Raw genomic sequence first — 11097 nt, forward strand, 5'->3', positions numbered from 1 at the left:
TTATTCCCAAACTCAGGGAGGGAGGAAGAATTTAAAGTTTCTTAAGATTATGTTACTGTAGACTTGTTTTGTTTTTCTCTTCTTTTTATTGAATATATTGATGTGAAACTGGTTAACAAAATTATACAGGTTTCAGGAGAAAAATTCCACAAAACATCATCTGTACACTGTCGACTTAGTTTTTTGTCAATATCCCTTATCAGATTAAGGAAGTTTCTTTCTTTTCCCAGTTTGCCTAAATATTTTTTAAACATAAAGAGGTGTTAAATGCTTTTTCTTTATCCATTACAAACATCCATTTTTTCTGTTAATGTGGTGAATTAAATTGATAAATTTTGAATGGTAAACCAACCTTACATTTCTGGAATAATCTTAAATTTCTCATGATATAGTATAATTTTTATATATTGCTGGGTTTGATTTGCTGATCATTTTTTAGAACTTTTCCATCTGAGTTCATGAGAAGTATTGGTCTATAATTTTCTTTTTTTCTTTTTTTGGTAATTTCCTTATCAGGATTTCCTATTAAGGTTATATTGATCTCCTAATGCAAGTTTGGGAGTGTTTTTTATTTTTCTATTACATAAAAGAGTTTGTGAAAGATTGATATTATTTCTTTCTTAATTATTTGAAGGAATTTGCCAGTGAAGCCAGATAAGTCTATAATTTTCTTGTGTTAAGATTTTAAATATCAGATCAATTTATTTAAAAGACTATTTGGATTTTCTGTTCTTTTCTAGTGGTAGGTTATGTTTGTATAGAAATCTGCCCATTTCAATGAAGTTATCAAATTTACTATCACAAAGCTCTTCCCAACACTATTTTATTATATATTTTTTAAGACTTTATTTAATTTTAGAGAAAGGAGAAGAGAGGGAGAGAAATACCAATGTGTGGTTGCCTCTGGTGTACCCCAAGCTGGGGACCTGGCCTGCAACCCAGCAAGTGCCCTGACTGGGAATCCAACTGGCAACCCTTTTGTTCGCAGGCCGGCACTCAATCCACTGAGCCACACCAGCCAGGGCACTTTATTATATTTTTAATATAAGTAAAATTAATGGTGATGCTCCCCTTTTCATTCCTGATATTGATAATTTGTGTTTCCTTTATTTTCTTGAAAAATCTTGCTAGAAATCTATCAGTTTTATTAATCTTTTCAAAATTCAAACATTTGCCTTACTTGAGTTCCCCTATTGTTTGTCTCCTTTCTACTTCAGTGATTCTCACTTTTATCTTTATTATTTCCTTTTTTTAAACTTGCTTTCATTTTTTTCTTTTTTGATCTTCTTAAAGTAGTAACATATCAATTTTAATTTTTTATTTCTAATACATTCATTTTAAACTATATATTTCTCCCTGTATGCTGTTTTACCTATATCCCATTAGCTTTAATATATTTAATTTTTTTCAGTTTAAAATGTTTTTTAATTTTCATATTATGTCTTATTTGTTCTGTGATTTATTTAGATGTATGTTGTTTAACCTCCAAATATTTAGAGATTTTAAATTTATTTTTTATTATTGATTTCTAGTTTAATTGCACAGTAGTCAGAGAATATGCTTCCTTTGAAATTTACTGAGACTTGCCTCATGGCTTAGCACATGGCCTGTTTGAATAAGTGTTTCCATGTGTTCTTGAGAAGACAACAGTTCTCGAGTGTAGTGTTCTATGATATGTTAATAGGTTGAGTTTGTTCATTGTGCTGTTCAAGTCTTCTATATCCCTACTGATGTTTTTCATGCTTTTTGAATTAGTGACTGAAAGAAGGATTGTGGATTCTATTTTTTCTTTGAGTTATTTTTATTAGGTACATACAAATTGAGGTTTATTATGTCTTTTTAAATTGGCTTTTTATCGTTATGAAATGTCCTTATTTGTATCTAATAATCCTTCTTGCCACAAATTCTCTCAGTTTAATATTACTCAAGATATACCAACTTTGCTTTGGTTAGTGTTTTGTGGCATATGTTTTTATTTACATTTAATTAAGAACTTATTTGAGCCAAACTGACAACATATGCCAGGGAGTAAGATCTCAAGTGCTCTCCTCCTTTGTGTTGTTTTTGTCATGTACTTTACATATAAGTGTTCTAACTCATAAGTATTTTTTTAAATCTATTGCTAGCATGTGGATATGACTTTATTTATTGATTTCAAAGAAAGGAAGGGACAGAAAGACAGAGAGAGAGGAAAAAAAAATCAATTCTGTTGTTCCACTTATTCATGCATTCATTGGTTGATTCTTGTATGTGCTCTGACCAGGGATCAAACCCACAACTTTAGCATGTAAAGATGATGCTCTAATTTATTGAGCAACCCAGCCAGGGCCTGGAGCTGACATTCTAATGAGTATATGAAGAATGACTTAGTGGGTGCAGTTGGAAAGACATCATTAATTGAAACAGGGGAGTATGCCAATTATAATAAGCAGAATCTGTAAAAGGATGCTGTCCATGAAATCTAGGAGTTGAAAAAAGCTTGAAGAAATAGTTTTGAAGAAATACTGTATTTTAACACTTCCCAAACAAACTTTGCTGTATTTTAGAATGCCTGAGAGCTATGAAAAACCCTGATCCCCAGGTCATACCCCAACCTTATTACATCAGAATGAGTGGGGGTGGATGCCAGGCATCAGTAATTTTTGAAGATAGCCAGGTGATTCTGTGCAGCAAAGTTTGGGAACTGCTGCCATATTTCATTAAATCTAATAGGCTATGAATTATATGAAAGAAAAATTTTTGGCAATTAAACTCTAAAATAATTCTTAAGATGCCATCAATGTAAGATGCATCTCAATTTCAGAGGTGCTAAAAATGGAGAAATGATCAGTATCTCAAAATTGATGAAATATTGTGGTCATAAATGACTGAGCAGCCATGGAAAGAGAACCACTGGATTTTTCCCAGGGATGTACATGACCTTAGAACACAGTGAGTAATAGAATGTTGAATTAGGAACAGCACATATTGTTCAAAATTTCAGTTTGGATAAGAATATTAAACAAACACATTTCTATTACACCTTTTTCTAGGTTCTCTCCCTTTTCCTCAGTCATCGAGGACCAGGGACTATGACACCCTGCTGTGCCTGGAACACATGCATTGGTTTCCAACTGTACTTCCTTAGTGCTAGCAATTCTCTTGTCGAAAACTGGGCCACTGGAAGACATACATACTGATATTTTCAGGGTTTTTCTAAAGTATATTTTATTGATTATGCTATTACAGTTTTCCCTTTTTTTCCCTCCCATTTATCCCCTCTCTGCCCTGTACCACCCAACCCCTCAGCATCCCCACCACCACCTTAGTTCATGTCCATGGGTTGTACATATAAGTTCTTTGACTTCGTTGTTTCCTATACCATTCTTAACCTCTCCCCATCTATTTTATGCCTACCAATCATGTTTCTTACTCTCTATACCTTTCCCTGCAATCCTTCTCCTGCCCATCCCCACTGAAAACCCTCCATGTGATCTCCATTACTCTGATTCTGTTCCTGTTTTAGTCATTTGCTTAGTTTTTGTTTTATTTAGGTTTGGTTGTTGATAGTTTTGAGTTTGTTGTCATTTTAGTGTTCATAGTTTTTTATCTTTTTCTATTTCTTAGATAAATCCCTTTAACATTTCATATAATAAGGGCTTAGTAGTGATGAACTCGTTTAACTTGACCTTATCTGGGAAGCACTTTATCTGCCCTTCCATTCTAAATGATAGCTTTGCCGGATAGAGCAATCTTGGATGTAGGTCCTTGCCTTTCATGATTTCAAATACTTCTTTCCAGCCCCTTCTTGCCTGCAGGGTTGCTTTTGAGAAATCAGATGATAGTCTTATGGGAACTCCTTTGTAGGTAACTCTCTCCTTTCCTCTTGCTGCTTTTAAGATTGTCTCTTTATCTTTAACCTTGCATAACTTAATGATGGTATGCCTTGGTGTGTTCCTCCCTGGGTCCAATTTCTTTGGGACTCTCTGGGCTTCCTGGACTTCCTGGAAGTCTATTTCCTTTGTCAGATTGGGGAAGTTTTCCTTCATTATTTTTTCAAATAAGTTTTCAACTTCTTGCTCTTGTTCTCCTTCTGGCATCCCTATGATTCTGATATGAGAGCGCTTAAAGTTTTCCCAGAGTTTCCTAAGCCTCTCCTCATTTTTTTGAATTCTTGTTTCTTCATTCTGTTCTGGTTGGATGTTTATTTCTTCCTTTTGTTCCAAATCATTGATTTGAGTCCCGGTTTCCTTCCCTTCACTGTTGCTTCCCTGTAAATTTTACTTTATTTCACTTTGGGTAGCCTTCATTTGTTCCTTCATTTTGCAACCAAGCTCAATCAGTTCTGTGGGCATCCTAATTACCAGTGTTTTGAACTCTGCATCTGATAGGTTGGCTATCTCCTCATCGCTTAGCTCTTCTTCTGGAGTTTTTATCGGTTCTTTCAGAGCCATATTTCTTCGTCTCGGCACAACCGTTATGTTGTGAGGGGCCGGGTCCTTAGGTATTCGCCAGGGTGAGGCAATTCTCTTTGCTGCATTGTAGTGCTGTATGTAGGGGAGGGGTCAGAGAGGGAACAATATGGCTAATTTGCTCCGCTCTAGCCCCACTTTCCAATGAACTCTCTCATGTGATACTGGGAGTTTCTCCCACCGTGGCAACCTCCACAGTAGTTTACAGCTAGCTTTAAGTCTTTAGTTTCTCGTTCAGCCAGCCCTGCCTTGCCTACACATTCTGCCACCTTGCCCCGTCATCCTCTTGGCTGCCCATCTCCCATCTCAGCCCCTCCTACTGGTCTGGGTGAATGTTTATTTAATTCCTTGGTTGTTGGAGTTCCATGCAGTTTGATTTTCTGGCACTTCTGGTTTTTTAGTGTTTTTAGATTGGCTGTTACCCTTCTTCTGGTTGTGTGAGGAAGCAAAGCATTTCTACCTATGCCTCCATCTTGGCTGGAACTCCCCGATATTTTAAGTTTTTTTTTAAATTTCTGATTTCAAACTATACTACAAAGCTATAGAGATAAAACAGTATGGAAGTGGCATAAAAACAGATACATAAATGAATGCAACAGAATACAGAGCCTAGAAATAAACCTATGCATACATGGTCAGTTAATTTACTACAAAGGATATAAGAATATGCAATGGGGAAAAGGCAGTCTATTCAATAAATGGTGTCAGGAAAACTACCAACAAAGAAATGAAATGCAACCACTATCTTATAGCATGTACAAAAATTAACACAGAGCAGATTAAAGACTTGAATCAAAGATCTGAGACCATAAACTCCTAGAAGAAAACCTAGATGGTAAGCTACTTGACATTGGTCTTACCAGTTTTTTTTTATCTGACTCCTAATACAAGGAAAAAAGCAAAAAAACCCCAAATGGGACTACATCAAACTAAAAAGCTCTTACACAGTGAAGGAAACCATCAACAAAATGAAAGGGCAGCCTGCTGAATGGGAGAAAGTATGTGCAACTCACCTGCCTAATAAGGGGTTAATATCTAAAATATATAAAGAACTCATGCAACTCAATTACAAAAACAAACAATCCAATTTAAAAATGGGCAGAGGATCTGAATAGACATTTTTGCAAAGAAGACATTCAAATGGCCAACAGATACATGAAAAGATGCTCAACGTCACTAATCATCAGGGAAATGCAAATCAAAACCACAGTGATACCACGTCACACCTGTCAAAACAGCTAATGTAAAAAGACAAGAAATAACAAGTTTTAGCAAGGATGTGGAGAAAAGAGAACCCTCATTCACTGTTGGTGGGAATGTAAATTGGTGCAACCACTGTGGAAAACAATATGGAGATTTCTCAAAAAATTCAAAATAGAACTACCATATGATCCAGCAATCTCACTCCTGGATACCTATCTGAAGAAAATGAAAACACTAATTCAAAAAGATACATGCAGCCCTGGCTGGGTAGCTCAGTTGGTTAGAGCATAGTCCTGATACACCAAGGTTGCAGGTTTGATTCCCCAGTAAGGGCACATACACGAATCAACCAATAAATGCATCAATATGTGGGACAACAAATCTCTCTCTCTTTCTTTCTCTTTCTCAAATCAATAAATTTTTTTAAATGTTTAAAGATACATGTACTTTACTGTTGGTGGGAATGCAGACTAGTGCAGCAACTGTGGAAAACAGTATGGAATTTCCTCAAAAAAACTAAAAATGGAACTGCCTTTCAATCCAGTGATCCCATTGCTGAGACTATACCCTTAGAATCCTGAATCACCAATTTAAAAAAACCTATGCACCCCAATGTTCATAGCAGTATTATTCAAAATAGCCAAGTGCTGGAAACAGCCTAAGTGCCCACCAGTAAATGAGTGGTACATTTACACAATGGAATACTACAGAGCAGAAAGAAAGAAGGAGCTCCTACCCTTCGAGACAGCTCGGATGGAACTGGAGAGCATTATGCTAAGTGAAATAAGCCAGGCAGTAAAAGGCAAATACCATATGATCTCACCTAAAAGTGGAACCTAATTAACAAAACAAACAAGCAAGCAAAATAGATCCAGAGTCGTGGAAATAAAGAACAAACTGACAGCAACCAGAAGGGAGGGGGAAGGAGGATAAGGGGAGAAAGGAGGGAAAAGGAGAAGGGTCTAGGCAAGGAACAGGTATAAACGACCGATGGACATGGACAATGGGGTGGGGATTGACTGTGGGAGTGGGGGGGGGGCGGGGCAGGGAGAGCAATGGGGGAAAATTGAGACAACTATAATAGAACAACAATTTAAAAAATATTACTCATACATAGCTCCATTCCCTTTTCCTTTTGGGGGGTTATTATTTTATATATGTTACATTCACTAATGTTACATACCCAATAATGCATTGTTAAAATTTTTATAATTTTATGTATCTTAAAGAAGCTGAAAGAAGACAGAAAAACAAGTATGTTTATATTTTTTGTTTAAAAAAAAGATGTGCACTTTTATGTTCAGTGCAGCATTATTTACAATAGCCAAGATATAGAAACAACCTAAATATCCATTGATGGACTATTGGATAAAGATACGGTATATATACACAATAGAATACTACTCAGCCATTGAAAAGAGAATGAAGTCTTTCCATTTGCAACAACATGAGTGGACCTTGAGGGTATTATGCTAAGTGAAATAAGTCAGACAGAGAAAAATAAATACCACATGATTTCACTCACATGTGGAATCTAACAAAACAAAACAAAACCCAGACTCATAGATACAGAGAACTGATGTGGTTGCCAGAAGGGATGGGCGTTCAGGTGCAAAATGGGGGAAGGGAGACCAAGAAGTACAAACTTCCAGTTATAAAACAAACAAGTCATGGGGTGTAATTTACAGCATAGGGGATGTGGTCAATAATACTGTATAGTGACAGCAGGTAGCTACACTTACTGTGGTGATCATTCTGCAGCATATACAAATGTCAAATCACTATGCTGTACACATGAAACTAATATACTAATATAATAACATCAATTATACTTCAATTAGAAATAAGTAAATAAATCGTTTCTTGAAAGTAGCATCAACCCCAACACTTTTATAAATGAGGAACTTCTAACTTCCAAACTTCAAAGTCAAATATTATCCTCAGACCAGCTTCCTTTCAATAAAGACAGCCAACCAGAGGTGGCAAACCCACATAGTCCATCAAAATTTAAAATATAATCTGCCATTCCCAGAACAAAATTTTTTTTAAGATTTTATTTATTTACTTTTAGAGAGAAGGGAAGGGAGGGAGAACGAGAGGGAGAGAACCATCAATGTGTGAGAGATACATTGATTGGTTGCCTCTCATACTCCCCCAACTGAGGACCTGACCCACAACCCAGGCATGTGCCCTGACTGGGAATCGAACTGGCGACCTTTTGTTTCGCAGGCCAACACTGAATCCACTGAGCCACACCAGCCAGGGCAGTACAAAACTGATCTGTGGTCAAAGCTGTGAGGATATTATTATAAATTTAAAAATTAAGTCTTTATTCAGAAGAATTCGTATCAACATTCCTCAGTTCTTCAACTCCATTTTTGGGACACTCTTGTAAGTCCCAGGAAAAAGGTAGGGTCATGTTGGCATCTGTTTATTCATGTTTATCACTATACCCAGCAAAGTCTGGCACACAAATGCTCGTCAGTTTGCTGAATTGACCGGATGATAAACATAGCCTTTGCCCTCAGAGAATTCTCAGTTGAGGGAGAAATGATTACTACAACAGAATTAAATCCTGCCTGTCACATCAGCTTCTATCTGCAATAAGGATCGGGACCTCAAAGGCATAAAAGCTGTCATTGGAACCAGCCCTACAAGCCCCTGAGAATAGGTGCTCACCACCTAACCGCTAACCTTGTGAGAGTTCTTACTATGTGCCAGGCACTGTTGTGTGTGCTTTCTGTGTGCTTATTCACTTAATTCTTCAACAGCTCTAACCAGACCCTTTTATTATCTAATAACTCTATTTTCACAAATGGCACAGAGAAGGAACTTGCTCAAGGTGACATAGCTAGTTAAGGACAGGAGGCAAGATTCAAACCCAGGCCAATCCCTTAGCCATCCTGGGGTACTACCTCTCCTGCTTGATGGACTTTACAGGATTTTCAAGTCCCCTCACATAATCAGCCTCGAGTTCTCACCATTAGAGTCACTCTTAGGGGTCAAATAGAGACAAATCCTCCACTGAGTTAAGAAGACATTGCTTACCTGGAAGGGGAAACATACTCACTGACTAACCACATTAGCCAGCCTAAGGGTATCAGTTTTAAATGGCTATCAAAGTCTATTAAGAACCGTGTGTATCAGATTAAAACCATGACCCAGGCAGGCAGTGCTACCCAGTGGAGAAGGCAAGAGAGACCCTAAAGTTCTGGCACCAAGCTGGAGAAACCTGATGCCACAAAGTGGAGGCTCCTTCTGAGCATGAGCCACCCCACCACCCTCCCACACTCCCTCGAAGCCCCACCCCACCCCCATCCAGGCCCTGGAGGGCACCACAGCCAGGAAGCAGGCAAAGACCACGTGGCCACAGCCGAGAAATTCATTAGGAAATAGACCAAGGAAACTGCCTAGTAAAGCATTTGGGAACAGTGTACCCTGGGAGCCAGCCAGTTTCTGGGAGCTGCTAAGCCATCTACTCATGTCCATGACAGATCTCTCTAGAAGAAATGGTATTAAAATGGGCTTCTGCTTTTGAGCCATCAGTGCAAGAAACCAGGGATTTGTGTAATTATGGTTCCAGAAAATTGTATGAAATTAGCCCTGGCCACCCAGAAAAATCAGTGTCGCTCTACCTGGCTGAGCCCCCAGTGACTCCTCTCTGCTAGGGAAGCACTGAGCTCTGTCCACTGTTGTACAACGTAGCCCAGTAGAGTCCAGCCGATTGTGTTTGTCTTTGCCTCTTCTGAGACAACAATGGTGAAAAGTCAGTTATCTTCATCTCCACACACAGCACAGCCACTGGGAGGAAGTCCGATCTCACCAATGATTGTTGGAAGGATGAGTGAGTGAAAGAATAAATGAATATGGGTCAGCCCTATTCTTTCTATCTCGTGTCTACATGTATGTGTGTGCATATAAATGTTTATATGTGTGTGTATATATTTTAATGGTAACATCAGAGTCTCAAATACAGTTGAAATTCTGACCCAACCACATTTTTTTTGCTCTGTTGAGGTATAGGAAGATGTCACTAGATCCATTAAGAACTAAAAATTTAACATCCAAGAGAATGGTCAAAGCCCAAAACATTGACCAGTTTCTCAGATAACCAGGACTGAAATGGTGGCACCAAGGTTACAAGTCTTCCACATGCTTGGGTCATGCTGACCCTCCAGGCACAGCTTCGTTCCTAGACCCACTCAGGAGACCCTCGTGAGTAACAGGTGTCAGGTGGTGCAGCCAGTTTGCCTTCACATGCTGTTAACTCCGTTTGTTTCCTGTGGAACACATTCCAAACGGAGTTTTCAACACCCAAGAAGCCTCTCGTTGGCTGGCAAGGGTGCAAGGAGTTTGCATGTTTATTGTGTTTCTTTCCCTAAATGCCCTGCCCTTTGGAGCCTCACTCCTGTGTTGCTGCCCAGGTGTTTCACAAACCTGCTGTGTGCCAATTCCAAGTCGTTCCCACCCTGCTCCTGTACACACACCTCTCAGCCCTGTCCCTTGGTGTTCTTTCATGTGATAAGCCACGCCAACTTTATTTCCCACGTTTATAACCACAAGGTTCTTAAGAAATTTCTGCTGACTGTCAAGATTCACTCAACACTACAGGGCAGGTAACAGGATAGTCTGAGTACATTCTCACGGTGTGCTGGCACCAGAAACCCACACCTGGAGGAAGGAGAAGTCCTGAAGTGTGTCTTAGCCGAGTAGAAAGCAGATAACATATCTTGCAGGCAAATACAGAATTACCTCAGTTTGGCTTTTTTATTAGCCAGAGAGTTACATTTGGCTGAATATGAGAGAAAAATCCCAACTTACTTAAGATTTTATTTTTTCAAATTAAAGAGGTGGGAAAGTAAGCAAACAGACCTGGTATGGTCAGCTCTATGAAGCTCTTTCCAGCTTCTGCTTTGGGGATGACCCTTAGCCTTAGTTCTAATATGGATGCCGGAGCTCCAGCCATCATATTCATGTTCCAAGCAGCAGACTTTCCAGAAGCTGCATATAGTACTTTCACATATATCTCATGGAGTAGACTTTGGTCATATATCCACATCCAGCTACAATGGAGGTCAGGAAATACAGCCTTTATCCTGGGAATCCAAAATGTAGTACCATTTACAAGACAACTGGTCAGATCGCTTCGGAGATGGCTGTTCTTGATTTTAAAAGACTCAAAAAACACATAGGTGAGCCTTAAGTGACCACAGAAGATATTTTGAGGACAACAGGGAAAATTAGAATATGGACTGAATGTTAGATGGTATTAGAGGAGAATCATGGTTAATTTTCTTAGATGTAATCATATAATTATGTTTTTGTAGGATTATGTTCTTATTTTTAGAAAATGCAGGCTCCGAACCGAAGTGCAGGCTAAGAGTAAGATAGCCTGACATCTACCACTTCCTTCAAAATGCCTTATCAAAATACAGTGTTGCCC

The sequence above is a fragment of the Desmodus rotundus genome, chromosome 12 (assembly GCF_022682495.2).
Source record: "Desmodus rotundus isolate HL8 chromosome 12, HLdesRot8A.1, whole genome shotgun sequence".
NCBI classification, from domain to species: Eukaryota; Metazoa; Chordata; class Mammalia; order Chiroptera; family Phyllostomidae; genus Desmodus; species Desmodus rotundus.